Source organism: Triturus cristatus, chromosome 5_2 (assembly GCF_964204655.1).
Source record: "Triturus cristatus chromosome 5_2, aTriCri1.1, whole genome shotgun sequence".
Lineage (NCBI taxonomy): Eukaryota > Metazoa > Chordata > Amphibia > Caudata > Salamandridae > Triturus > Triturus cristatus.
In genome coordinates, this window is record NC_140588.1 from 1,019,410,442 (window position 1) to 1,019,437,023 (window position 26,582).

The following is a 26,582-nucleotide window of genomic DNA, read 5'->3' on the forward strand; positions in this document are numbered from 1 at the left end:
AGGATGTGGTTTGCTAATTGATTTTTTGAAGGAGTTGTGCCATCATCCCTCTATGGCATTATTTGTTTTTGCTCCTCCCTCTAAGCAGGTCGAGTGGCAGTTCCACCATTTCACGTGGAAATGTGGTTTCCTCCTGTGACCTGACCTGCTTAGATGGCCAATCCACGTGTCTTCAAAGTATTTAGGGGTGTCAATTTGTCTTTGTTTGCAGTAAAGTATTCAGATTCAGTAATAGATATGTAGTATTCATCTACACTGTCAGGAGGAACAAAACATAGTGCAGTTTTTTTTTATTCAAATTGCAGGTTGCTATCTGATATATAATCCTCAACTAAGGATATTTTTTACATTGTTCGCCCATATGCCTGTGAAAAGTGAAAAAAAATCCTCGAATTTTGGTATCTGTGTACATTTTGGTTATTGTGTTAATCAAAGGTAACCCTGGGCGTAGCACTACGCTTCGCCCACGTAGTGTACGTAGCGCTGCCTGCTTCGCAATTTTCGAAGTAGGCGAAGCAGGCAGCGCTACGCACACGTCAGGGCGAAGCGTAGCTGCCTGCCGCCCGCCACCCGCCTCCCGCCCGCCCTCCTTTTAAATAATACCCAGCATGTGTTAAATAAATAAAGTAAAGTCACTTACCTGAAGCGCGGCGTCTCCCGGGCTCCCTCTTCCTCCTTTCCAACTTCTTGCGACAAATGCGCATGCGCGGACGCCCGCGCATGCGCATTTGTTGCAAGAAGTTGGAAAGGAGGAAGAGGGAGCCCCGGAGACGCCGCGCTTCAGGTAAGTCATTTTTCTTTATTTATTTAACACATGCTGGGTATTATTTAAGGAAGGTGGGCGGGAGGCGGGCGGCGCGTAGTGGGGCTATGTGAAGCGCGCGTGTGTGCGTAGATTTGGGCACACTACGCGCTGCTTCACGTAGCCCCACTACGCCCACTACGCCCACCCTTAATCAAAGGTAATTCAAAGTCAATTAACACATTTCTGTGACTTTTGTTCATTGTTTTAGCCTTTATCACTGACAAAAATTCAGTGTATGTTGAGGATTGTTTATCAGGGAACAACTGTATGACTAACATAGGCACGAATAGTGTATATTTGGGTGATTGGATGGAGTGTGGATTTAAACGTCCCATCCATCATCCAAATATCACTACTCTCCAACTTAACAAGATTATGGGGTGTGCTAGAGATTAGCATTTTTTTAAGAGGGTTTTGGTTGTCATGTAAAATAAGGGGTTCATTAGTAACTGTTATAGAAAGTTCAGGAGGAAATTTAATGTCAGAAAAGGTTTGGGGTGTTACTCTTAGGGGGTTACTTGCATATTTTTTACGCTGAATAATTCTGCATAGGTTTGGTATTGTGGGCGTACTACTTGCAATATGAGAAGGAATGTGTTGTGAAACCTCCCTCAAAACTGAGCCACAGGATTCATTGGAGGTGGATGCAAGTGCTTTTATTTCATTGATGTTTTCTCGTACCTTTATCTCCATTGCAGAGGCAGAGTGGTTATGCTCTGTGGTTCTTAAAACAGAATCACCAAAAGTAACCACTCTGCCAGTGCAATGGGATAAGTAGCATTGCACACACCTCCAATGACACCTGGGCTCAGTTAGTCTCTCCTTATAATAAACGTACCGAAAATGACTTAAAAGACGGCTGAATTTTATGTATTTGGCTTCTTTATTGGATGCCATTTTCTGTAAAGAATTGAAACAGAAGAAAATATTGTTAAATTTATTTGAAGTTTTGTTGATTTCCTATTTTTAAAAATGAAAATGTTAGAGAAAATTTAATGCACAATTTTTTGCGGTTTAAATATTAGGCAGTATGAACATTGATTTTATTGTTTAACATTGGTGATGTTGCTTTTGAATAGCTTTGTTCTTATTTTTTACCTAGAAATGGATAATTGTTAGGTTGTTATAGACAAGAGTTATTTGCAAGTTTACCTTTTTACGAGTTCTTTTTGGTGGTATCTGAATTTTCTGCGGTCCTGTGGTGGTTGTTCTCTGTTCTGAGGCGGTGTTTCTAATTGGACTTTATTGTTTTTTTGTTTGTTCTGAAAAAAATAATAATAGTAATTAAGGATTATTTTTTGCTTTTTTTATATTTTAGATTACCCTGCAATTTAAAAGATTATTGCTTTGTAATGTGTTGTGATTGTACATTACCTCTCCATTCTATTTTCTGTAATGTTACCTGGCAACTCCAGGATTCCTTTTAGAATTGGAGTCTTGGTTGAGTCAGTTGAAGCCTGACCTGCGTTTGTACTGGTGGTCTTTATCTTTGGCTTATTAAAGCTTACTTTGGATCATCACCTGTCTAAGGAACTACTTTATTTCAACATTGGCGACGAGTGGGTAACAAGCACCCAAGCACGGACCACCAGTTCATCATCTACCATGGATTTAATGAGGGAACGTCGTTATCTGTGAGGAAATCGTTTGAAGAATAATCCTTCTTAAAACTGAAAGTCAATCTGTTTGTTCTTCGTTTCCGCCTTGCCCGTATGCATTATTTTCAAGAAGTTTAAAGATTAACTAAAGAGCAACTGTTACCTGTATTTATTCAAACGAGTAAATGGGGCCCCTCGTAATCTCAGGATCTTCGTTGCCCCGTGCGAATGTCACACTCTCGCAGATACTGTGACGTGGAGCTGCCTGTGAAGACTCGACGTTGCCGTGGAGCCTGGGCAGGAGCTGCCACGGTTGGCGCGTTGTGAAGAGACCTCTTAGTTGCTGAAATTCCCGCTGCCCACCTAGAGAATTGTTCACCTTATTTTCGGAGCGGTGTGCTCATGCGCAGTGGCGCGCATGACCGATGTGCACCGAGGAAATCTTTCAACTTGTTCCGGAGCAATTTGTGTCCTTTGCTGTGTGCTCATGCGCGGTGAAGCGCACACCTTTGCCTGACCTCGAGTTGTTTTGCGCACACCATCTATCACGCTCTCTACTCTTCCGATCATGCGCGGTGACGCGCACACCTGGTAACAATTTCATTATTGTTTAAATAAGTGCAGTGGAGCGCACGCTCGTTCCTCGGTGATGTGCACACCTTTTTCTTGTTTTTAAACTCTGTGGAAAAGTACACCATAACATTTGGTAAAAATTTTTGATTTTCCTACAGTTTTATTGTTAAGCAAATTGCACTTACTAATGTGTTATTCTTCCATTATTACTGATTGCAAGGTGGCATTTAGTGATTCTTTGTTTCTTTATTGTTACTTCAACAATTTACATAATTATGAGTTATTTATCCATTAGCAGTGCACTAGACACCCCCGCGCCGCACGGCCACCAGCTGCTGCGTGTGCCTTCCCGCCCTGTGCCTCGCCTGCCCCGTCTCAGCCGCGAGACCACGCCCCCTGCCACCGAGCGGCGTGGTCTGCACTCGATTCCTGCCCTGTGACCCTTTATTTGTTTTTGCCTTGATTTTGGTGTCCCTGTATTTGTTTTGCCTCGTTATCGGTCCGTTTTTATTGTAATTGTATTGCTGTTGTTGCACTAATTGTTTTTCTCTCCTCCGTTGTTTCCCTGGTTTGCCCCCCTCGGCCACCCCCGTCTCATCCCTCCCCGGTTCCCGCCACCACCGGTAACCCCGCCCCTTTTCTTTCTGTACCCTCCCCGCTCCCGCCTCCCAGCTGCTCCGCCCACCCGCGCACTTGGCCATATATGGCGACCGTGTGACGTAGGTGAGTGTGACCCAGTTCTGGGACACCCCCACGCCGCACGGCCACCAGCTGCTGCGTGTGCCTTCCCGCCCTGTGCCTCGCCTGCCCCGTCTCAGCCGCGAGACCACGCCCCCTGCCACCGAGCGGCGTGGTCTGCACTCGATTCCTGCCCTGTGACCCTTTATTTGTTTTTGCCTTGATTTTGGTGTCCCTGTATTTGTTTTGCCTCGTTATCGGTCCGTTTTTATTGTAATTGTATTGCTGTTGTTGCACTAATTGTTTTTCTCTCCTCCGTTGTTTCCCTGGTTTGCCCCCCTCGGCCACCCCCGTCTCATCCCTCCCCGCTCCCTGCTTCCCGCCACCACCGGTAACCCCGCCCCTTTTCTTTCTGTACCCTCCCCGCTCCCGCCTCCCAGCTGCTCCGCCCACCCGCGCACTTGGCCATATATGGCGACCGTGCAACGCAGGTGAGTGTGACCCAGTTCTGGGACACCCCCGCGCCGCACGGCCACCAGCTGCTGCGTGTGCCTTCCCGCCCTGTGCCTCGCCTGCCCCGTCTCAGCCGCGAGACCACGCCCCCTGCCACCGAGCGGCGTGGTCTGCACTCGATTCCTGCCCTGTGACCCTTTATTTGTTTTTGCCTTGATTTTGGTGTCCCTGTATTTGTTTTGCCTCGTTATCGGTCCGTTTTTATTGTAATTGTATTGCTGTTGTTGCACTAATTGTTTTTCTCTCCTCCGTTGTTTCCCTGGTTTGCCCCCCTCGGCCACCCCCGTCTCATCCCTCCCCGCTCCCCGCTTCCCGCCACCACCGGTAACCCCGCCCCTTTTCTTTCTGTACCCTCCCCGCTCCCGCCTCCCAGCTGCTCCGCCCACCCGCGCACTTGGCCATATATGGCGACCGTGCGAACGCGCAGCGGTCACGCGCCTCGGGCGCGCCGATTGTGCGCCGAAGGCGCGCCAAAGGCAAGCCCGTCTACGCCCGTCCGCGCCTGGACCGCGCCCAGTGCCAGGACCCCTGGACCCCACCGACGGAATACGACCCGACAGTCCTACGACGCCGCAACACTCATCGCACTCAACACCGGCAGGACCCAGGGATGCTATCGAGCTACTCCGAAGCACACCCACGGACCCTTCAGCTGCCTCGCCTGCCAGTTCACCTGCATCCGGACCTGCCCGGCACCAGCACCTGCCAAGCCGAACACCAGCAGCAACCACCTCAAGTGCATCCTGCTCAACACCCGCTCCGTCCACAGACACGCCATCGAACTCTGGAACCTCCTAGACGCCACAGCCCCTGACGATGCCTTCATCACGGAGACCTGGATGAACGCCTCCTCAGCGCCCGACATCGCCATCGCCATCCCAGAGGGCTACAAGATCACCCGGAGGGACCGCAACGCCAACCAGGTGGGAGGAGGCATCGCCATCGTCCACAGGAACACCATCCGCATCACGACCAGCACCGACAACACCCCACCCTCCGCCGAACACCTGCATTTCCAGATCCACACCGACCCGAAGACCACCCTCAGAGGCACCCTGATCTACCGACCTCCGGGACCACGCACTCAATTCAGCGAGGACATCGCCGACTTCGTCAGCCCGCATGCCCTTCCCTCCGCTGACTACATCCTCCTGGGGGACTTCAACTTCCACCTGGAGAACAATCACGACCGCAACACCACCACCCTGCTCGACAACCTCGCCAACCTTGGACTCAAGCAACTGGTGAGCACCCCCACCCACCTCACCGGACACACACTCGACGCCATCTTCTCATCCAGCAAAGACGTCGATTTCAGCCACGCCACAGAACTCCACTGGACGGACCACAGATGCATCCACTTCACCTTCAGGAGAACGACGATCCACCACCACCAGCAACAGGTTGCACGAAGAAGCTGGAACAAGATCACAGCCGACCAGCTCGCCGCTTCCCTGAGCCAGCACCCTCCGGCCAGCTCAGCGAACCCCAGCCAGGCCGCCGACAACCTCACGAAGTGGATCAGCAACTGCGCGGACGAACTCGCCCCTCTGAGGACCCCGCCCAGCAGACCCGGCAGTAAGAAATCCCCATGGTTCACCGACGAACTCAAGAGCTCCAAGAAGAACTGCCGAGCCCTCGAGAAAGTCTGGAGAAAGGAACCCACACCGGACAACAGGTCCACCCTCAAGCTCGCCACCCGGAAGCACCACCAACTGATCCGCACCGCCAAGAAAACGGCTTTCAAGAACCGACTGGATAACAACGCACACAACTGCAAGGAACTCTTCAACATCGTGAAAGAGCTCTCCAACCCCAACGCCGGAAACAACGACATCACCCCTTCGCAAGACCTCTGCAACATCCTCGCCTCCTACTTCCACAACAAGATCGCGGACATACACAACAGCTTCAGCGCCCATCCGACCCACGCCACGACCACAGCAACGCCACCCACCACCACCCTCCGAGCCTGGACCCCGATCAGCACCGAAGACACCATCCGCATGATGAACTCCGTCCACTCCGGATCTCCGACCGACCCCTGCCCTCACCACGTCTTCAACAAAGCCGACGCTGTCAACGCACCCCACCTGCGGGACATTATCAACACCTCATTCGACACCGCCACCTTCCCCGAGAGCTGGAAGCACGCCGAACTCAGCGCTCTACTCAAGAAACCTACGGCAGACCCCACCGAACTCAAGAATTACCGCCCCATCTCTCTACTCCCGTTTCCAGCCAAAGTCATCGAGAAGACCGTCAACAAACAGCTGGCCACCTTCCTCGAGACGAACGGATCCCTCGACCCCTCGCAGTCCGGATTCCGTGCCAACCACAGCACCGAGACCGCCCTCATCGCCGCCACCGACGACATCCGAGCCCTGATGGACAACGGAGAAACAGCGGCCCTCATCCTCCTAGACCTCTCCGCGGCTTTCGACACGGTCTGCCACCGCACCCTAGTGCAGCGCCTCTGCAACGTCGGAATCCAGGAGAAGGCACTGGAGTGGATCATCTCCTTCCTCGACGGAAGAACACAGAGAGTCCGCCTACCACCGTACAAGTCAGAGGCCACCGAAGTCATCTGCGGCGTCCCTCAAGGATCCTCGCTGAGCCCTACACTCTTCAACGTCTACATGAGCCCCCTCGCGGCCATCGCACGCCAACACAACCTCAACATAATCTCCTACGCCGACGACACCCAGCTGATCCTCTCCCTGACCAACGACCCCGCCGCCGCCAGAGCCAACCTGCACGAAGGGATGAAAGAGGTAGCCGAGTGGATGACGACGAGCCGCCTGAAACTGAACTCAGACAAGACGGAGGTCCTCATCCTGGGCTCCTCGCCCTCCGCCTGGGACGACTCCTGGTGGCCCCCCGCCCTGGGCACCGCACCCAAACCGACGAACCACGCACGCAACCTGGGCTTCATCCTGGACTCCTCCCTCTCCATGACCAGGCAAGTCAACGCCGTCTCCTCGTCGTGCTTCAACATCCTGCGCATGCTTCGGAAGATCTTCTGGTGGATCCCCACGGAGACCAGGAAGACCGTCACCCAGGCCCTCGTCACCAGCCGACTGGACTACGGCAACGCCCTCTACGCCGGAACCACCGACAAGCTCCAGAAGAGACTCCAGCGGATCCAGAACGCCTCAGCCAGACTCATCCTCGACATCCCACGGAACAGCCACATCTCCGGACACCTGAGAGACCTGCACTGGCTCCCCGTCAACAAAAGAATCACCTTCCGGCTCCTCACCCACGCACACAAAGCCCTTCACGATCAAGGCCCGAGATACCTTAACAACCGAATCAACTTCTACGCTCCCAAACGCCACCTCCGATCTGCCAGCCACGCCCTCGCCGCCGTCCCACGCATCCGTAGAGCCACAACAGGAGGAAGGTCCTTCTCCTACCTGGCCGCCAAGACCTGGAACTCCCTCCCGGCCGACCTGCGCCTGACCCAAGACCACCTCTCCTTCAGGAAGAAGCTCAAGACCTGGCTGTTCGAGCAGTAACGGCACCCCCCCCCCCCTCTAAGCGCCTTGAGACCCTACGGGTAGGTAGTGCGCTCTATAAATGTCTTTATTTGATTGATTGATTGATTGATTGATTTGCAGTGGCTTCATCTAACATGTCCCAACCCCCACAGTTTCTCTCTGATAAGGGTGACCCTACTCTTCCTTGGAGTACATGGAAATTATTATTTGATTTGTATTTGTTAGCCATTGGTGGTGAAAAGTTCTCTGCCCTTGGAAAACTAGCAGTTCTTTTACACAACCTTGGAATTGAGGGTAGACATGTCTATGAAAGTTTAGATCTGATTGTCTTAGGACGTGGTGAAGGTGAACCTGAGAATGTTTATGACATGTCAGTTAGGATGTTAGAAAAGCATTTTGGAGCCAGAATAAATGTTGTATTAGAAAGACATAAATTTTTCACAAGGGTTCAAGGCAAATTGGAAAAAATTGGAAACTATGTTGCAACTCTGAAGACGTTAGCTCGCACCTGTAATTTTGAACAACTTACTGATTCGTTGCTAAGGGATCAAATTGTGAGATGTACCAATGATGTGAAAGTACAACAAAAGCTCTTAGCCAAAAATCCTGATCTTAAGGAAACCATAGCTATTGTTGAAAGTTTAGAAAATACTAACATGTGGGTACGGGAAATGAGAGATGACAAGAAAGACGCAGGGTCTAATGACGAAGTGGCTGTCAATGAAGTAAAAAAAGAGGAGAAGAACAAAAAAAATGTTGACAATAGTGCCTGTGACAAGGTTAGTGATATTAAGAAACAAAATAGCGCTGATGTACGTAAAGAATTTGGTGGTAATGAACACCAAAATTCTGGGCGTTTTCCCAATGGTTTTAAGTGTTACAGATGTGGTAGTGAAGGACATCTGTCAAATAGCCAAAGTTGTTTTGCAAAATTTGCAATGTGTAAAAATTGTGGTAAAAAGGGACACTATGCCCGTATGTGTCGCTGCTCCAAGACTCAGATTGTGCATTGTGTAGCGGAACAGGAACATTTTTTGTTGAGTGTTAAAGAAGATGGTACGGTGGATGGTGATACTTTGGAGATGCCTGTTTGTGACATCATTGTTGGGGGAAAACACTTACCAGTTTTAGCTGACTCGGGATCTCCTTATACGATGGTGGGGGATACAAATTGGGAAACGTTATTTGACAAGGAAAATCTAGAGCTTTCCCCACCTGACATTAACCCAGTGGGTTATGGTGGTAAAAAGATTGATGTTTTAGGTTATGTGGTGATAAAAATTCAATTTAGAGACAGTGGGAAAGGTTTATGTGGCGAGAAGTGGAGACAACTTATTGGGGTGGAGGCATCAGAGAGATATGGGTATCACCTTGAATCCCATTTCGCCTGAAAAAGTGTTATTGATATCCACATGTCAGTTACCTGATGACATCTGTGCAGATTTTCCTACAGTTTTTAGTGATAATTTAGGTTTATTAAAGAATTTTGAACATAAGATCATCTTGAAGCACAGAGCTCAACCTTTTGTCTCTAAAGTAAGGAAAGTACCACATTTAATGATGAGCCCTTAAAACATGAAATCAAAAAACTCCTTCAAGCTGGTGTCATCGAGGAAATAGAGAGCTCGGAATGGTTGTCTCCAGTAGTTTTAGTGCCCAAAGATGGGGTAAAGTGTGTCAGGATGTGTGTGGACTTGAGGGAACTCAATAAACACATCTGGATGGACAGACAACCCCTGCCAAATATTTCTGAGACATTGGCGCTAATAAAAGATGCAATATTTTTCAGTGTGATGGACTTATCGTCAGCATATCATCAAGTGAAGCTTCACCCGGATTCCAAGCATCTAACCTCTTTTGTCACACCCATGGGGGCTTACAGGTTTATTCGCATGCCATTTGGGTTAGCCTCTGCAGCTGCTTGTTTTCAGAGAGTCATGTGTAAAGTACTGGAAGGTTTACATAAAGTATTCATATTTCAAGATGATATTTTAATTTATGGTTGTGACGAGAAGGACCATGACAAGCAGTTGTGAGAGGTCCTTTCTCGATTACAAAGTACAGGACTTGTGATCAAGAAAGAAAAATGCAAATTTCGTGTAACTTCTGTGAACTACCTTGGTCATACTATTTCAGGAGAAGGGATCAGTCCAAAATTAGACCTAGCTGAATGTGTAGTTAAAGCACCTGTACCTTCAAACAAAGACCAGGTGCGATCCTTTTTGGGGCTTGCTGAATTTTGCTCCAAATTTGTTCCAAATTTTGCTAGTTTGTCTCTTCCGTTGAGAGCTTTGTTAAAAAAAAACGCTAGGTTTGAATGGTCTCAAGAATGTGCATTTTCCTTTGACAGCATCAAAAGAATTATTGGCAAAATGCCTAGTCTTGGACATTTTGATGCTTGCAAAAAAACTATTGTAACGACAGATGCAAGTATGAGGGGTCTTGGAGCGGTATTGTCCCAAGTTGTTGATGGAGAAACCAAAGTATAGCATTTGCCTCACGTTCTTTAAGAGGTGCTGAAGAGAGATATTCTGTCGTAGAGCGTGAAGCTTTGGCAGTGTATTGGGCCATCCGCCATTTTAAGTTTTTCTTGTGGGGAATATCCATACTGGTTAAGACAGATCTTCGTCCACTATGTCAGATATTCTCTTGTAGGGAAGCTGAAAATCTATCCCCTCGCATCAAAAGGTAGATAGAAGGGCTATCTGAGTTTGACTTTAGAGTAGAATATGTTAATGGCTCAAACAATCTGCCAGCTGATTGTTTGTCTCGCTTACCACTATAGGGTAGTGGGGCAGGAGTTGAAGATTCTTTAGTGGCTTGGATTTGTGAGTCTGCTGTTCATGCTGAAGAATGGGCTCAAGCTTGTCTAGAAGACAAGGATTGGGACATACTCAAAGAGTGGGTTGTCAAAGGTTGGCCTTTGGATCAAGATGTGCCAAGTATGTACAAATCCTTTTTGAATGTGAAGGATGAGTTGTGCATCATTGATGAGAAATTATTCAGGGGTGAGAGAATTATACCCCCTCGTACTCTTTGGAGTAGATTAATTAACCTAGCACACAAAGGTCATTTAGGAAGGAATCTGACCAAGGCAAGGGTCCGTGAATGGTACTGGTGGCCTGGTATGGATCATCAGGTGGAAGAGGTAGTTAAAGAATGTTGGGAGTGTGCCAACAATGACAAAAGTAAGAAAACTAATGTGGCTCCTCTTTCTCCTGTGGAAATTCCCACTGAACCTTGGGTCAAGCTGGGTTTAGATATTGCTGGACCTTTTGATCTGTTGAGACATGATGAACGTTTTGTACTATTGCTGGTTGATTATACTTCAAAGTGGGTTGTAACCAAATGCGTGCCCATGGTTAACACATGTACTGTGATTGAGTTCCTTTCAGAGGAATTTTCTAGGGAAGGTATCCCAAAGTGTCTCATTACGGATAATGGGGTACAATTTATTTCTCAAGAAATGTGTATTTTTCTTAAAGATTTGTCAATTAAACATTATAAAACTGCATTATATTCGCCGCAAGCTAATGGTTTAGCAGAAAGCATGAACAAAATTGTGAAGAATTGTGCTCAGAGAGCTTTGCAGACTCGCTCTTCTCTTAAATCCTTGCGCAGGGAGACGTTTTGGGCTCATCGCGACACCCCCAATAGTGTAACGTTGATGTCACCCTTTTCCATTTTGAGAGGTAAGAAACCACATGATAAGTTGAATCTGGCTTGGTTAAGGAGGAGTACAGGGTTGTGCCAATCTAAAGAGGAAGTGCAGTCCAGAAGATTATTACATCAAGGGAAGTATAAAAATGGGTATGATGGTAAGAATAGTGTACATGTTAAAAGATAGTCTGTTGGAGATAAAGTTTTGATCAGAAGACCAGGTCTGGTAAAGAAAGGGTGTTCCAGATTTATGGGTCCTTTTGAGATTGTTGAAGTAAGGAAGAATGTTGTACGACTCAATTCTGGCAATGTTTGGAGTATGTCCAGATTAGTTAAGTGGAATGGTGGTAATTCTAGATCTTTTAAAACTGCCTACAGTCTTTCTTTACCGTATCAGTCCAGCGACCAAGTTCCTGGTTCTGTTACTCAATCTAATAATGTTTTTGGTGCGACTCGGGTTGGGGGACACCCCATAAGAAGATTTGGGAGACATATTACTAAAAGATCAAGGTTACCTCCTGATTATTTTATGAAATAGTTCTCACCTTTGTAAAACAATGTTTTTCCTTGTTCCAAGTTCCCATGTGAATTTGTTCGAGTTAACATAAGTCAATTCTAACCTTCATATCAAACTTTATTTTTTTTTGCTTATGCATGTTTTTTCATGTTGTACATTTTACTTCCGTTATTGTATTTTCCTTTTATGGGAGGGAGATTTTTCTGTAATGTTACCTGGCAACTCCAGGATTCCTTTTAGAATTGGAGTCTTGGTTGAGTCAGTTGAAGCCTGACCTGCGTTTGTACTGGTGGTCTTTATCTTTGGCTTATTAAAGCTTACTTTGGATCATCACCTGTCTAAGGAACTACTTTATTTCAACATAATGGTTGTGCAGTTTCAAGTTTGACTTGCTTTTTCTGTAGCATTTTGCTTGGGTTTTGACTTATTTTTTTGTTGAGGTCTTAAAACTTTATTTTTAAAAACATATGGCTAATTATTTACCTTGAAAAGTTGGTTTTATTCTGAGGGGCTGTTTGAAGACAGTTTTATTTTGCAAGTGTTTTTCATTGTTGGGATGCAAAGTTACATAAACTTTGCCGCGAATTGCTTGTGCTCTTATAACCTGCAAATGCTTATATAAGAAAGAAGAATATTATTACCTTGATTTTTTTCTTATTTCTGAGGCAGTTAATGCTTGTCTTTTGTTTCAGTTGGAGGGGGTGTCCTCCTCTGCTGGTGTTTGGTATTTTTTCTGTTGAGAAAATTAAATGTTTTAAAAATGTTTTATACCTTGTTCTTTTTTACAAATTCCACATAAGCAGGCTAATTTAACAGTTTTAGTAATTAAGACATTTTATTGGGCTACTTCAACTTTGCATTCATTCCCATCCAACACTTTCCCTGAGGTAAACACAGGTCGGAGTTGGATTAGTAAATTTGCCCCCATGACCATCCAGCACTTTCCCTGAGGCCAACACAGGTCGGAGTTGGAATAGTAAATTTGCCCCCACGACCATCCAGCACTTGCCCTGAGGCAGACACACGTTGGAGTTGGAACAGTAAATTTGCCCCCACCACCATCCAGCACTTTCCCTGAGGCAAACGCAGGTTGGGTTTGGAATAGTACATTTGCCCCCACCACCATCCAGCATTTTCTTTGAGTCAAACAGAGGTCGGAGTTGGAATAGTTAAATTGTCTCCACCACCATCGAGCACGTGCCCTGAGTCAAACACAGGTTTGTGTTGGTATAGTAAATTTGCCCCCACCAACATCCAGCACTTTCCTTGAGGCAAACACAGGTTGGAGTCAGAATAGTAAATTTGTTCCTCAACACCGTCTAGCACTTTCCCTGAAGCAGACAAAGGTTGGAGTTGAAATAGTAAATTTGCCCCACCAGCACCCAGCACTTTCCCAGAGGCAAACACAGGTCGGAGTTACAATAGTAAATTTGCCCCTCAACACCATCCAACACTTTCCCCGTGGAAAACACAGGACAGAGTAAGAATAGTAAATTTGCCCCCCTCCCCAACATCCTACACTTTCCCTGAGGCCAGCACTGCTTCGTTTTGCAAAAGTAAATGTGTCTCCCCCACCATCCAGCACCTTCCCTGAGGCAAAAGTAGGTCGGGCTTAGAATAGTAAATCACCCCCCCCCAACATCTTACACTTTCTCTGAGGCCATTATAGCTCGAATTTGGCATAGTTATTTTGCCTCCCCCAACATCCACTACTTTCCCTGAGGCAAACACAGTCCAGAGTTTTAATAGTAAATTTGCTCCCACCACCATCCCACACTTTACTAGAGGTAAACACAGGTCGGAGTTGGAATAGTACATTTGTACCGCAAAACAATCCTTTATTTTTCAGTGGAAAGCATAACTGTTTTTGGTTTAACATTTTATCCACAGTTGTCTTTTTTCTGAAAAATATTAATGTTTATACTTGAATATATATTTCATTAAGAAAAAGCTTAATTATATTTATTTCATATAAAAATAATGGTTATTTTTACTTACAGAGTTTGTGTATTTCTTTGCAGTGTTGGATCTGTTTGATAAATCTTGCTGCTTTTGAAATTCTGCAGATGCTGTAAAACATTTAAAATTATTACTTGTTAGTATTTCTGAATTATATTTTAATTTTGTATTTAAAAAATACATAAGTTGCACACTTAGGGGATGATTACGATGGTGGCCAGAAAAGCACTCCGACTGCCGTGGTTGCGGAAAAAAAAAATCTGCATGTACATCGGTAAAATCGGCGTTCACATTACGATGCAATGATCGAAAAATCCGACCGCGGCAGTCGGATTCTACAAAAATCCGCTCGCAAGGTCTGGAAAACCAGAATATCCGACCACGGCAGATGGTAATGCTGCAGAAAGCAGCAAAAACCTCGATCGACAAGCGGAATGACCGCTAGGGAAATTAGGAGAAGATGGCGGAGTAAGTGGAACAATCAGTCGTTTAAGACCACCACGGTCACTTGAAAAGATGAATGGCAGGGCTGGCCGAACGATCATTAATTTCTGACCACTGCGGTTACGCAGAAAGAAGAATGGCGATCGAATGCAACCACACAAAAAGGCCTCCAAGTATGGGTGTTTGTTTTCCGCTGCCTTCAAAAACATTTGACACACCCCAATGACACATCCCATGGCATAAAAAAATACAAATCCCAGGTCAACCCTGAAAACACACCTGACATGAATACTCCATTTAAACACACCCACTTAGCTGAGTATAAAAGCAAGCCCTTCTCTGGCCAGCATCCTTTGCACAACTCCAGAAGTGAAGGGCCAGACACCACAGCAGGAAGGAGAGGCAAATCATCACACATCACACCATCACAACCGCCCACACCAACACACACCTCACACATCTCCACCACCACCTTCCCACCTGTACTTGTCAGCCATTTGCACATCACACATCATGGGACAGACAAAAATGCCAAAATTCCCAGACAATGAGTTTTCAGTCATGGTAGATCTGTGTAGGAAATTGGCTCTATATAAACTACACCAAAATGAGATATATTGTGTAAAGAGTCCAGGTGACCCCAGAGGTAAGCAGAGGTTAAAGTTAGATAGAACCTTACTCTCTATTTGTGGTAGAGTGGTCGAGCAGTAAGGCAGTATCAGAGGACAAGGATAAGCATTTGATGTACAAACTCACTAAATAAATTCACACATTCAAGAACTGAACTCTAGGCCAATTGTTTGTATAGAAAAATACATACTGTTGTTTTATTTTTAGAACGAATCAAGCCTGGCACAGGTAAGCATTAAATACTTTACAGTAATTAGTTGCTGAATGTAGAACAGTTTGAAAATGCTATAGGAATTGTACTTTGTTTGATTTACCGGGGATTCAGTAGGTTGCAATACTTAGCAAATACAGTACATTGAAATGAATAGGCTTTTTCAGTGAATTACAGGTAAGTTTCTTTTTACGTTACTTTTCTAACTCTACTGGATACCTAGATTCAGCACTGGGACATTTCCGGCAAACAGGTAAGTAAATACGTTTTGATTATTCATGCGTTTGTAAAGAATATTTTTAGATTTCAAAACTCCACACTTGGAAACTTTTTGGAAGAAAATTGTCAATGTTATCCTACGGAGGAAAAGCAGGTTATTGGTTCACAGGTAAGTTATCGACTGTGGGAGTTAAGGTTCTGGGGTTAGACTCAGGGGTCCCCCAGGGTCAGTGATGCACACTTGTTGCACCCTCAGCGGAACTAGGGCGGCCGGGTGCAGAGTGTTGAGGCCCAATGTTATCCAATGGGGGAAGGGGGCCTCCGGTTGGTGGCTGCTGGCAAACAGGCCACTGGGTTGTGGGAGCAAAGCTCCTAGGGTTTAGGTCAGGGCAAATGGGGAAACTAAGTAGCACACAAGGTGCACCCTCAGCGGCACTGGTGCGGCCGGGTGCAGGGTGCTGTTTCAAGGTCGGTTGCCCTGTTGTTTTCAATGTAGAACCTCCGGTTTGCAAAAGCACTGCGGCAGGGAGATGAAGGACTTCTGGATGTGACCACCACTTCTAGAGGTAAGTTGGGAAGTTAGGGGTTGGTTGGGCACCGTCCGTTTGGGCACACAAGGCTGTGGGGCGTCGGGGCAGGGGTGGCTTTTGGGGACGGATCTTCTTACCAGCTCCGGGTCACAGTCAGGGGGGCCTTCTGGATTTAGGCTGTAGGCGTCGTCTGGAGGCTTGAGGCAGGTCAGGGGTCGCTGGATCTCGGGTCAGGATCGCCAGGGTGACCTCCTCGTGGTGTTTTTCCACTCAAGCTCAGGCCGGCTTCGGCAGGTGCAGAGTGGGCTAGATTTGCGGTCTCCGGCTGCCGCTAGAGGTTGCAGTTGAACAAATCCGGTGTTCACGGGAGAAGCAGTCTTTGGAAGTGAAGGCAGGCAGGTCCTCTGGGGTTTTTGAGGTTGCTGGCTGCAGGACACACTGTTATTTCGCAGGAACAGGTTCGAGGGGAGACAGGCCTGTAGGGCTGGGGCCAAGTCAGTTGGCGTCTTCCTCTTGTTAGCTGGCTATTGTCAGGCTGGGTCTGAGGAAGCAAGGTTCAAGGTGCCCCCTAAATACTAGATTTAGGGGTGTTACAGGTAGGTAAAGGGCAGGGACCAATGGGTCCCTTTCCTGGGGTGGGTACACCCCCTATTATGCCACCCTCCAGTGGGAGGGGGGCAGGAGCCTGTCCCTGGTTGGTTGGGCCCCCCCGTCCTCAAGATGGCGGGGACTCGGAGTTGTGCTTCACCTAGCCTCCCCTACCTAAGGGGTGGAGTTGGCAGAGGTGGGCAAACCTCTCTCCCTCACTTGTTTTTCCTGCCGTTCTCCCGCCCAAAGAGGGCGATAGAACCCGTGGGGACCAGTTGCTGAAAGCAGCAATTGGTCTGGGGAGTCTCACAAGGGTGGCATGCCTTTGAAGCTTCCCCTTTGTGAATCCTGCCCATCCTGGGGGAGGAAGCTTGACACCTCGTCCCAGGTTGTGCATTGTTTCAGGCCCCAGAGAGCAGCAGGCTCTCGACCCAGGGGTCCATTAAGAGTGGGTTTAATGTGCTGAGAAGTTTGATACCAAACTTCTCCGTTTTCAGTGTAGCCATTATGGTGCTGTGTAGTTTGTAATGACAAGCTCCTAGCACCATATACTCTTAATGGCAGCACTGCACTTACAATGTCTAAGAATGGACTTAGATACTGTAGGGGTACAGGTCTTATGCACCTGTACCCTCACCACTGACATAGGGCACCCAGCTAGAGGGGTGACTGATCTATACCAGGGCAGTGGGTTGTAGGCAAGGCACACAGGGATGTGTGCCATGTCGACTCTTCACTTTGTTCTGCACCAAAACACGCAGCCTGCAAAAGCAGTGTGTGTGTAAAGGTACAGGGCCTCCAAGGGTGGCACAAAAAGGGCTGCAGCCCTTAGAGGTCTTCCTTGGTCACAGTGCCCTGGGTACCTGTCGTACCATTTACCAGGGGCTGACCTGTGGCCAGCGATGCTAATTGGGTTAGTTTTGGGGAAAGAACACAGGCCCAGGGAACCTGATTTGCAGGGACCCAGGACACACCAAGAACAAGTGCATCAATAGTCTGGCAAAAAGTGGGGTGGTTATTGCAACAGAAACCCAGTTTCCTACAATGAAATAATCTGAGTAGAACCACTTTTGTTTGAAAGCATGGTCCAACAGACACCAGTAGTCAGAAAAATCAAATGTGGGAAAGGATAGTCAACAAAGTCAATGCATTAGGGACCACCCTGCGTACACTGCGTGACATCAAGAGGAGGTGGCATGACCTCAAGAGCAGGGTGAAAGAGCGTGCCAACAAGAACCATGAGCTGGCTCAGAGGACTGGCGGTGGCCCTCCCCTTCCACCACTAACATTCACTGAATGGGAGGAGAAGGTGCTTGCCATACTGCATCCAGAGAGTCTCACTGGAATTCCCGGGGGAGTGGAGGCTGGTAAGTACCAGCAAATGTCTCCCATTACAGTGCCATGTACTGTCTTGCACAGCTAGAATGCTACACTTCCTAGACCTAAATGCACCTACGTATAACACACACTTCCCAACACATGTCTCACATATCTACCATTTCCTTCCTCTCAATCACCTCAAAGGTAGCTAGCAATATTTCCATGGGGGCATGTGTACAGGAAGGCAGCACTACAACTCCCACCAGGCCCCTTGTTCCACAGCTGAGCAAGATTGAGCACTCCCCCACCCAGAACCATGTGGCAGCCATTTCATTGCTCTCCTCAAACTTACAGGTAGGTAGCCATCTTAACAGGGAGGGGGTTTGTGGATAGACAGGCAGCATTACAACTCCCACAAGGGACCCTTGTCCCAAAGCTGAGCAAGATGGAGCTCTTCCCCAGCCAGAACCATGTAGCAGCCATTTCATTGCTCTCATCAAACTTACAGGTAGGTATCCATCTTAACAGGGAGCAGGGTTTGTGGACAGGCAGCCAGCACTGCAACTCCCACCAGGCACCCATGCACCACAGGTATGCAAGATGGAGGACTCCCCCCACCCAGAACCATGTGGCAGCCATTTCACTGTTCTCATCTAACTTACAGGTAGGTAGCCATCTTAACAGGGAAGGGCGTTTGTGGATAGGCAGCTAGCACTACAACTCCCACCAGGCACCCTTGTCCTACAGCTGAACAAGATGGAGGACTCCCCCACCCAGAACCATGTGGCAGCCAGTACATTGCTCGTATCAAATTTACAGGTAGGTAGCCATCTTAACAGGGAAGGGGGTTTGTGGATAGGCAGCCAGCACCACAACTCCCACCAGGCACCCTTGTCCCACAGCTGAGCAAGATGGAAGACTCCCCCCACCCAGAAAAATGTGGCAGCCATTTCATTGCTCTCATCAAACTTAGAGATAGGTAGTGTTCTCATGCTCTCTTGTCTCACCCCTGAGCAGGATGGAACACTACCCCCACCCAGAACCATGTGGCAGCCATTTCCCTCCACTATGTCACCTAACAAGTAGGTAGTCAGTGCATGCACCCTGTCATCCTTCTCAAAATGCATGGAGCCGTATGACCACAACATCCCTCACATGTCAGCCAACTCTGTATAGATCCAAATGTTACATCCAGTGTGTAGACAGGTAAGGGCATGTACCTGTCACAGAAATTACACTTTGACTCACCAAAACATATGTGAAGCAAATTCAGGGCCCAATCATGCACAGCACAGAATGCAATGTGTAAGTGCCATGGTGTCAGAGCATGAAGGCCCATATGAACACAAAACATGCACGGTAAATCTGTCAAACAAACAAAAGTACATGATATGAAAGAACTCTTTAAATATTCAAATGTTTTTGCATAGCTGAAATAGATTCTATGAAGAAGATATAAAAACCACTCATTAACAAAAGTTGATGTGCACCAAGTTGGTAGATGATGACATGTACTTGTAAACACACTATCTGTACGTGTCACATGGTTGCAATTTACATGTCACACCAATGACAAGTAATGTATGTACCTCAACATCATGTCATGATACTGATAATCGTTTATCAATACCAAGTGATTGCAATGTAAACTGTTTAACGTATCAAATGTCACATCAAAAAGCCTGACACGAAGCTTGTGGAGTGCACTTTACTGACAATATAACCTCTGTTCTACAGTAGATCCACAAGCAACTGCTGCTGAAAACACCAACAACCAGCAGAGCTAGTCTCCCCCCCCTGGAACGTGAACTTTCTGATGCTGATTCTCTATGTTTCTTGGATGATGAGCTACCACCTGGCCCCTCAGGACTGCCAGGGCGCACACAGTATCAGGGCTTCATTGTCCCCACCACCACCACCACACCAGCGACAACAAAAGCACTGACCCCTGCTACAATGACCTGTGTGGCAGCCACCTGCACGATCACCACGTTGCCTGCAACATTGTACCTGCATCAGTGGTTAGCAACGCCACCACAGAATCCGAGGATGCCAAAGAGAGAGTGCGGATGCGTCGACTCCCAATGCCACAGGTCCGTGTCAGCAGGGCAGGTGGGAGGGCAACTTGGGAACAATCACAGTAGGACACTGAGACAGAAACCCTGGCCACGTTTGCAGGAGTCCTTGGTGCATACCAACAGAACCAGGGGCAGATGGGCCAGGTTGTTGAAGAAGTGCGTGAGCTCCGCCTGCTGCTGAGGTCCATGGACACACGTCTGGGCCAACTTGTAGATCCCATGGGCCAGCTTGTGGGTGTTCTGAGGAACAGACATGCTGCTCAAAAGTCGGCTCAAACCCCCTCCAGTGGCCAGCCTGCTGATACTCCCACCACCTCAGCTGTAGCCACAGAGAGGGGTGAGCTGCAAGACAATGACTTCTCAGACACCGCTGAGCCTGCAGCAGAGGCCTCCCCTGCCAAACGCAAGAGGGGATGTCCGAGAAACACCAGGGGAGGATCACGTGGCAAAGCACCAACCAAAGCCAAGTCGCTGAGCCAGCCATGATGGCACTTGTGTTGCCCAGGACATTGACTTTGTTAATTATCCTATCCCACATTGCCATGTTGATGGCAGGAGTTTGTTGGACTGTGTGATTCCATCAACGTGGTGACTACTCTTACATAAAAAGGACAAGGTGGATATGCTATATTGACTTGCACATCATCATAAGTTCTAAAGCATGGTTCATCACAAATAGTATTAGAGATATTGCGTATCGGGTGCTAATACAGTGTTTGATACTTATCCACCTCAAGTATCTCAAACATTGAGATCACGATTGACTCTCAAAATCAATTCAAAACCAAGAACACTGTAGCACACCACATGATGATGTGCAAGTCAATATAGCATATCCACCTTGTCCTTTTTATGTATAAGTATTTATTTGCTGATTTGGCACTCATCTAATAGAAACTGTTTTTAATTTGTTCAACCTAACTATCATTGGATATTGAATGTTTGAAATATTGTTGCAAACATGGCAAATTTTGACGATAATAGAGATGCTCTAATAGAGGATTTGTTCCATTCAGACACAACACGTACACCATCTAGTACTAGACCACCAAACAAGGAGGGCATGAGATCAAAATTCAGCAGATTGGAGAGATTGAAACGACAAGAACTCTCACGATGGTGGGACGCAACAGTCCTTCGCAAATACATAGAAAAAGGTCAAGTCCCTATGGGACTACGGATTCTAATTTTCCCGTCCTTTGAGGATTTGGACAAAGGTCACCTCAAGGAATGGGAAAAACTATTATTGACTTCATCGGTAGGCTGGCTGTGAATTGGGAATGGCTGTTTTTATATGAATTTGGAATAAAAGCCAATTATTAAAAACTCAACGTTAATCAAATGAACTTGATGATACCAAATCAATAACTTCTTGCGGTGTGCTACAGTGTTCTTGGTTTTGTGGTGACTACTCTATTTGTCTCATTTACCATCACTGACAACTCATACACTCACTTTGAACAAATTTCCTAACAACCACTTCAATGTTAACCAAACCTAATTGAAAATAAACACTCTTTACACACCTATGCCTTTGTATCAGTTCCATGTTTATCACAGTATGTACAATGTCAACTCTGATTCCAATGTACCTTAAGCTCTGAGTGTGACGAGGAATTGATGGGGTGAAGGAACCTAGAAAGACACAGGAGAATGACATTTAGTTGTCAGGTGATGCCATTACAGCAAAAACACACTACTAGTCAACACCGTACAAAACCCATCACACATAACAATGATGTCACCATCAACATAAACATGAGGTACGTGGAAAACAATACACTGTGCCACACATATCATCCATTAGCAGTGAGCCAACAACAGCCAGCGGCCAAAAACCTCCTCTATAACTTGCCACTACCATCAACGCCAACAGACAATGTCACTGTTGTACAATTTACTTACATTCAAGGGAAGTAGTTGTCGAAGAGCTGTTGACGCAGGTCAACACCTTCCTCTTCCCCACTGTCATCGTCACTGGCCATGTGTGGATTTGCAGTGGGGGGCATCTGCTGCTCATCATCATCCAAGAGCTGGGGGATCTCTTTGCGCAAGGCCAGTTTGTGGAGCATGCAGCATGCAACTATGATCTGATACACCTTTTGGGGAGAGTAGAGTAGTGCACCACCGCTCTTGTCCAGACATCGAAAACGTGTCCTCCCATGTGCATCATTGAAGCGGACTTCCACTGGGGTCATTGGATTCCTCAGTGGGCTCAGCAACCAAGGCCGGTTGGGATATGCAGAGCCACCTTGGTGTGAGATACACAGACCAATTTTGTAATATAGACAGTTGACGAGAACAGTATGTCACACATACAGCACACTACTTGCCTCAGCATACTCACCGACAAGCCTCACATGCTCCGGATGCAGATTTTCCATCAATTGAGGGATGTTGCTGTTATGTAGGAGTCATGTGTAGAACCTGGAAATTTGGCACATACATGGGAGATAATCATATCCGCTTGGCATACCACTTGCACATAAATGGAATGGTAATGCTTCCTGTTACGGTATTTGTGCTCACGTGCCTGTGGTGGATCTAGGCCAATGTGTGCAGTCAATTGCTCCAACAACATTAGGTATGTGTCCAAGGTCATAAAAATCACCCTTCACATCTGCCAATTCATGTCTCCTTAGAAAGTGAATGTAGCGATCTTTGTAGGTCAACATTGCGGACAGGACATCACGCAGCACCATGCTGAACATAGCTTGAGACATCCCACCAGCGATGGCCACTGCGTACTAACATGAACCAGTGGCAAAGAAATGCAGGGTAGCCACCACCTTAACCGTTGACGTCAAAGCTGTCAAATAGGTTCTGTGAGGCCTCAGATGGGGCTCCAATTGAGCACATCGCTCTTGAAGGGTAAGGCGATTCAGACGGAGTTTCCTTATGATGTCCTCATCCTCCATGTTGACCAGCACTGGGAAAGGCGATGCACATTTGGTCGTCTCCTACATCTAATGAAAGAGGACACATGTAAATTCAAATCACAGATTACATGTGGCAAACACAGCACCAACATTGACAGGACTGTAAAAACAGCTTAATGCACAAGTCACATGCACAGATACCTTGATCTCATGTAGTCATACATGTGGTCAGTTTGTACATACTAACTACTTCCAAATCAGAATCAGACTATGTGAATGGTAAATGGTACACTCCTACATCTTGTGTCACCAGCCCTGGGTGTAGCTGACACAGCACATGTGGAAAAACAACAACACTGCTGACTTCTACGTAGCTGCTGTACACAATGAGCACAGTGTGTGTAAGCTTGTCAACTATCAAGATAAATACAGCACTGTACACAGTAATATAGGTGCATTATGTGGTCAGTCCATCATTGCTATGGGTTGAGTAGCCATTTTACACATTGACATGGTCACAAATATGAGACGCCATTACACATCAAATATTTGTACATGCACACAAATATCATATTTGACATGTGAGGAGGCACATGCCAATACATGTACTCATGTGAACTGGCATGACATGTGTTGGTATTATTGAGTTAAATGGCACACTCTCATTTCACTTTACAATCAGGTGCAACAATATAGTATAAATGTAGAGTGATCAGTGATGAAAATTGCCAAGTTCCGATGCAATAGCACAATGTGTCCATAGGTGCGGTAGGTGTGACACCGCCTATGCAAATGCCATTGCAGCCAATGGGAACCGCCATCACGGTAGTGTAATACAGTTTTGAAACTCGCTGAAGGCGTGCACCGCCACTGCGGTCACGGTCATTGGTTACAATTGAAAGATGCCAGATTGCGGTAGAGACAACCTGGCCCCCGCAGTGTGACACCACCTATGCCAATGCCATTGCAGCCAATGGGAACCGCCATCGCGGTAGTGCAATACAGTTTTGAAACTCGCAGTAGGCGTGCACCACTACTGCAGTCACGATCATTGGATACAATTGAAAGATGCAGGATTGCGGTATAGACCACCTGGCCTCCGCGGTGTAACACCGCCTATGCCAATGCCATTGCAGCCAATGGGAACCACCATCACGGTAGTGCAATACAGTTTTGAAACTCGCGATAGACGTGCACCGCCACTGCGGTCACGGTCATTGGATATAATTGAAAGATGCAGGATTGAGGTAGAGACCACCTGGCCCCCTCGGTGTGACACCACCTATGCCAATGCCATTACAGCCAATAGGAACCGCCATCGCAGTAGTGCAATACAGTTTTGAAACTCGCGGTAGGCGTGCACCGCCACTGCGCTCACAGTCATAGGATACAATTGAAAGATGCAAACCAGGCAGACCAATTGCATCAGCTGCCTGCCATTCATCACCACCAACTGCTGCTGTACCTGTACTCTGGACCCAGTGATGGCTCGAACAGAGAACATCAGGGCCCATCCCTTCACCACAGAGAAACTGGTGGTCCTGGTGGACGAGCTCCTTGCCCAGTATGAGAGGCTATATGGTGCTCCAGAGGTACTGGTAAGTGTCTGAGTAAAAGTTTGAGAGTATTCAGAATGCTCACATGATGTTACTGTACAGTAGTATGTGCCTGTGAGTGCAAGCCACTGTTCATGCATCAATATTTTACCAACAGCATGGTCCATCCATGACCTAGTACTTATTGCACTTGAGTATGTGGGGAGGATGGCAAAATAGACACTTGTGCAGCTCTTTTTAATCCAAAAAACACACATGTTGTTCTGAGACTGGGTAATGTAAATGTGTGAGACACTGCCTAGCAGGCTGACTTCATGTCAATGGGATGTGTAGCCTTATTTCCACAGATCCCTGACTGCATTTAAGGATGGGAATGAGATACTGTGGTTTAGCGGTTATACAGTTACAGTGGTGGTTTAAGACACTCGAACTCTGAACACACATTCCCTGTGCTATGTGATGTCATAGTCCATTAAGTGTTCAAAAGCTCATTTGTGACATTTCAAATGTAGATTGGCCAGAGGGTACTGAATAATGTGTGTACAGCTTTCAAATTGCCTGAGTCTATCGCTCTTGGTGGTAATTCACATATGACACATCAGCTAAATGTGTGGTGGAGATGTCATCCTTCTAGTGATTCCATGATGTGTTGAGTCTCACATGTGTATGCACTGTTTCTCCATTCACATTGTACATGCATGTGATTTCTGTGATGGACCACATTTATCCTCAGTGTAAGGCCCTCTCGCCTGCACAGTAACTGCCCAATGTTACAAGGACCCATCACTAAAAGGACTGAGTAAAACATATGTGTTGTCCACCACCATATTTCTCAATGAGCTATCATAGGCTTGAGGATTTCACAAGACAGGACTCCACCTTGTGAGAAGAGTGTGAGAATGTAAGCTCAGGGACCTAAATGTGACCACCATGACACATGTTGCTATGCAATGGTCAAGGACATTAAGGGGTGTGTAGTGTAGGACACAGTGAGTCTGACCACTACACATCATTTCCAGTGTATTGTATGTCATGCTCACTCACATAGTGCATCACAGCTAAGGCCCATTTTTACATTGGTTTCTGTGCTGGCACTCTGCATGTGTCTGAGATGGGCATGTAGTGTGTCCATCATCATAGATATACACATTGCTATGATATGGGTTGATCCAAGTGTACTATGTGACATGCTGTATGGGCTCTGCTCTCCATTGATGTATCAGTGTGCCATGTATTTTCATGCTCCTGTACTGTTACACAGTGGTACACAACACAGTGTCACAGAAACTTCCTCTTCTTGTCTCCCATGCCTGCAGCTTAAGGTCCATCAGCGTAAGGCCATGTGGAGGACCATTGCCCGCAAGGTGCGGTCTCTGGGTATCTCAAACCAACGTCATACAAAAAGCCACAGGAGGTGGGATGACATCTGCCGCCTGAGCAAAAACATTGCTGAGATGACGCTGGGGGTGGTTCCTCGAAGTGGTAGGTTGGCACGCAGGAACATGACACCACTAATGGCCCACATCTTGGCATTGACACAGCCAGAGCACGATGGATGCTCGAGGGCCCATTGGAAGCAAATTGGGGGTGAGTATTGTGCAAAGTGTGTTTTTGCGTATGAGTGACTCCATGAATCCCAGCCCTGAGCAAGTGCGGACCTCTGTGATGTCTCTAGTGTGATGCAATGGCTTCTAAGTGGCCTCGGTGTTGAGTGCAGCGGTTCTGCATTCGTACTACATTTTGTTTCTCATGTGTTAAACCCATGAACCTTGTCATATAAAATCATCCTGCCATGTTTTCATCTCACATTGTATGAATGTTGTCTGAACTGAGACCTTCCTACACAGGATAATTAATTGTGTGAAGTGTGTAGCACAGCACACTAGTCAGGCTTGTGTGTGCTGTGCGGCTAGCACAATAGTGTGCTCATGTGATGATGTATTAGTGACTAGAGGCATGCACAGATGTGGACTCAGGGAGCAGTGAGTTGGTAAAGGTCACACTTGTCCCATGGTTCCTTTTTCACAATAATAGAGATGACAGCACCATTGCAAAATATATTAGCCTAATATTAGCAGCATGGCATAACATGAGTAATTTCCTGCCATACTGACAGCAAGTGCACACAGGTGCTAATGGGGTAGATGGGGATGATTGCACTGATGCATTGGCTGATTTGTATTTGCCATTTGTGCACATGGCAACTTGACTGGGATGGTTAGACTCTGTGATGTCAATGCAATGTAGCTGAACCTGGCTATTGTGAAATTGTTTTGGCACTGTGGCTTAACATTGTTGGATGTGATCAGCGAGTATGGCAA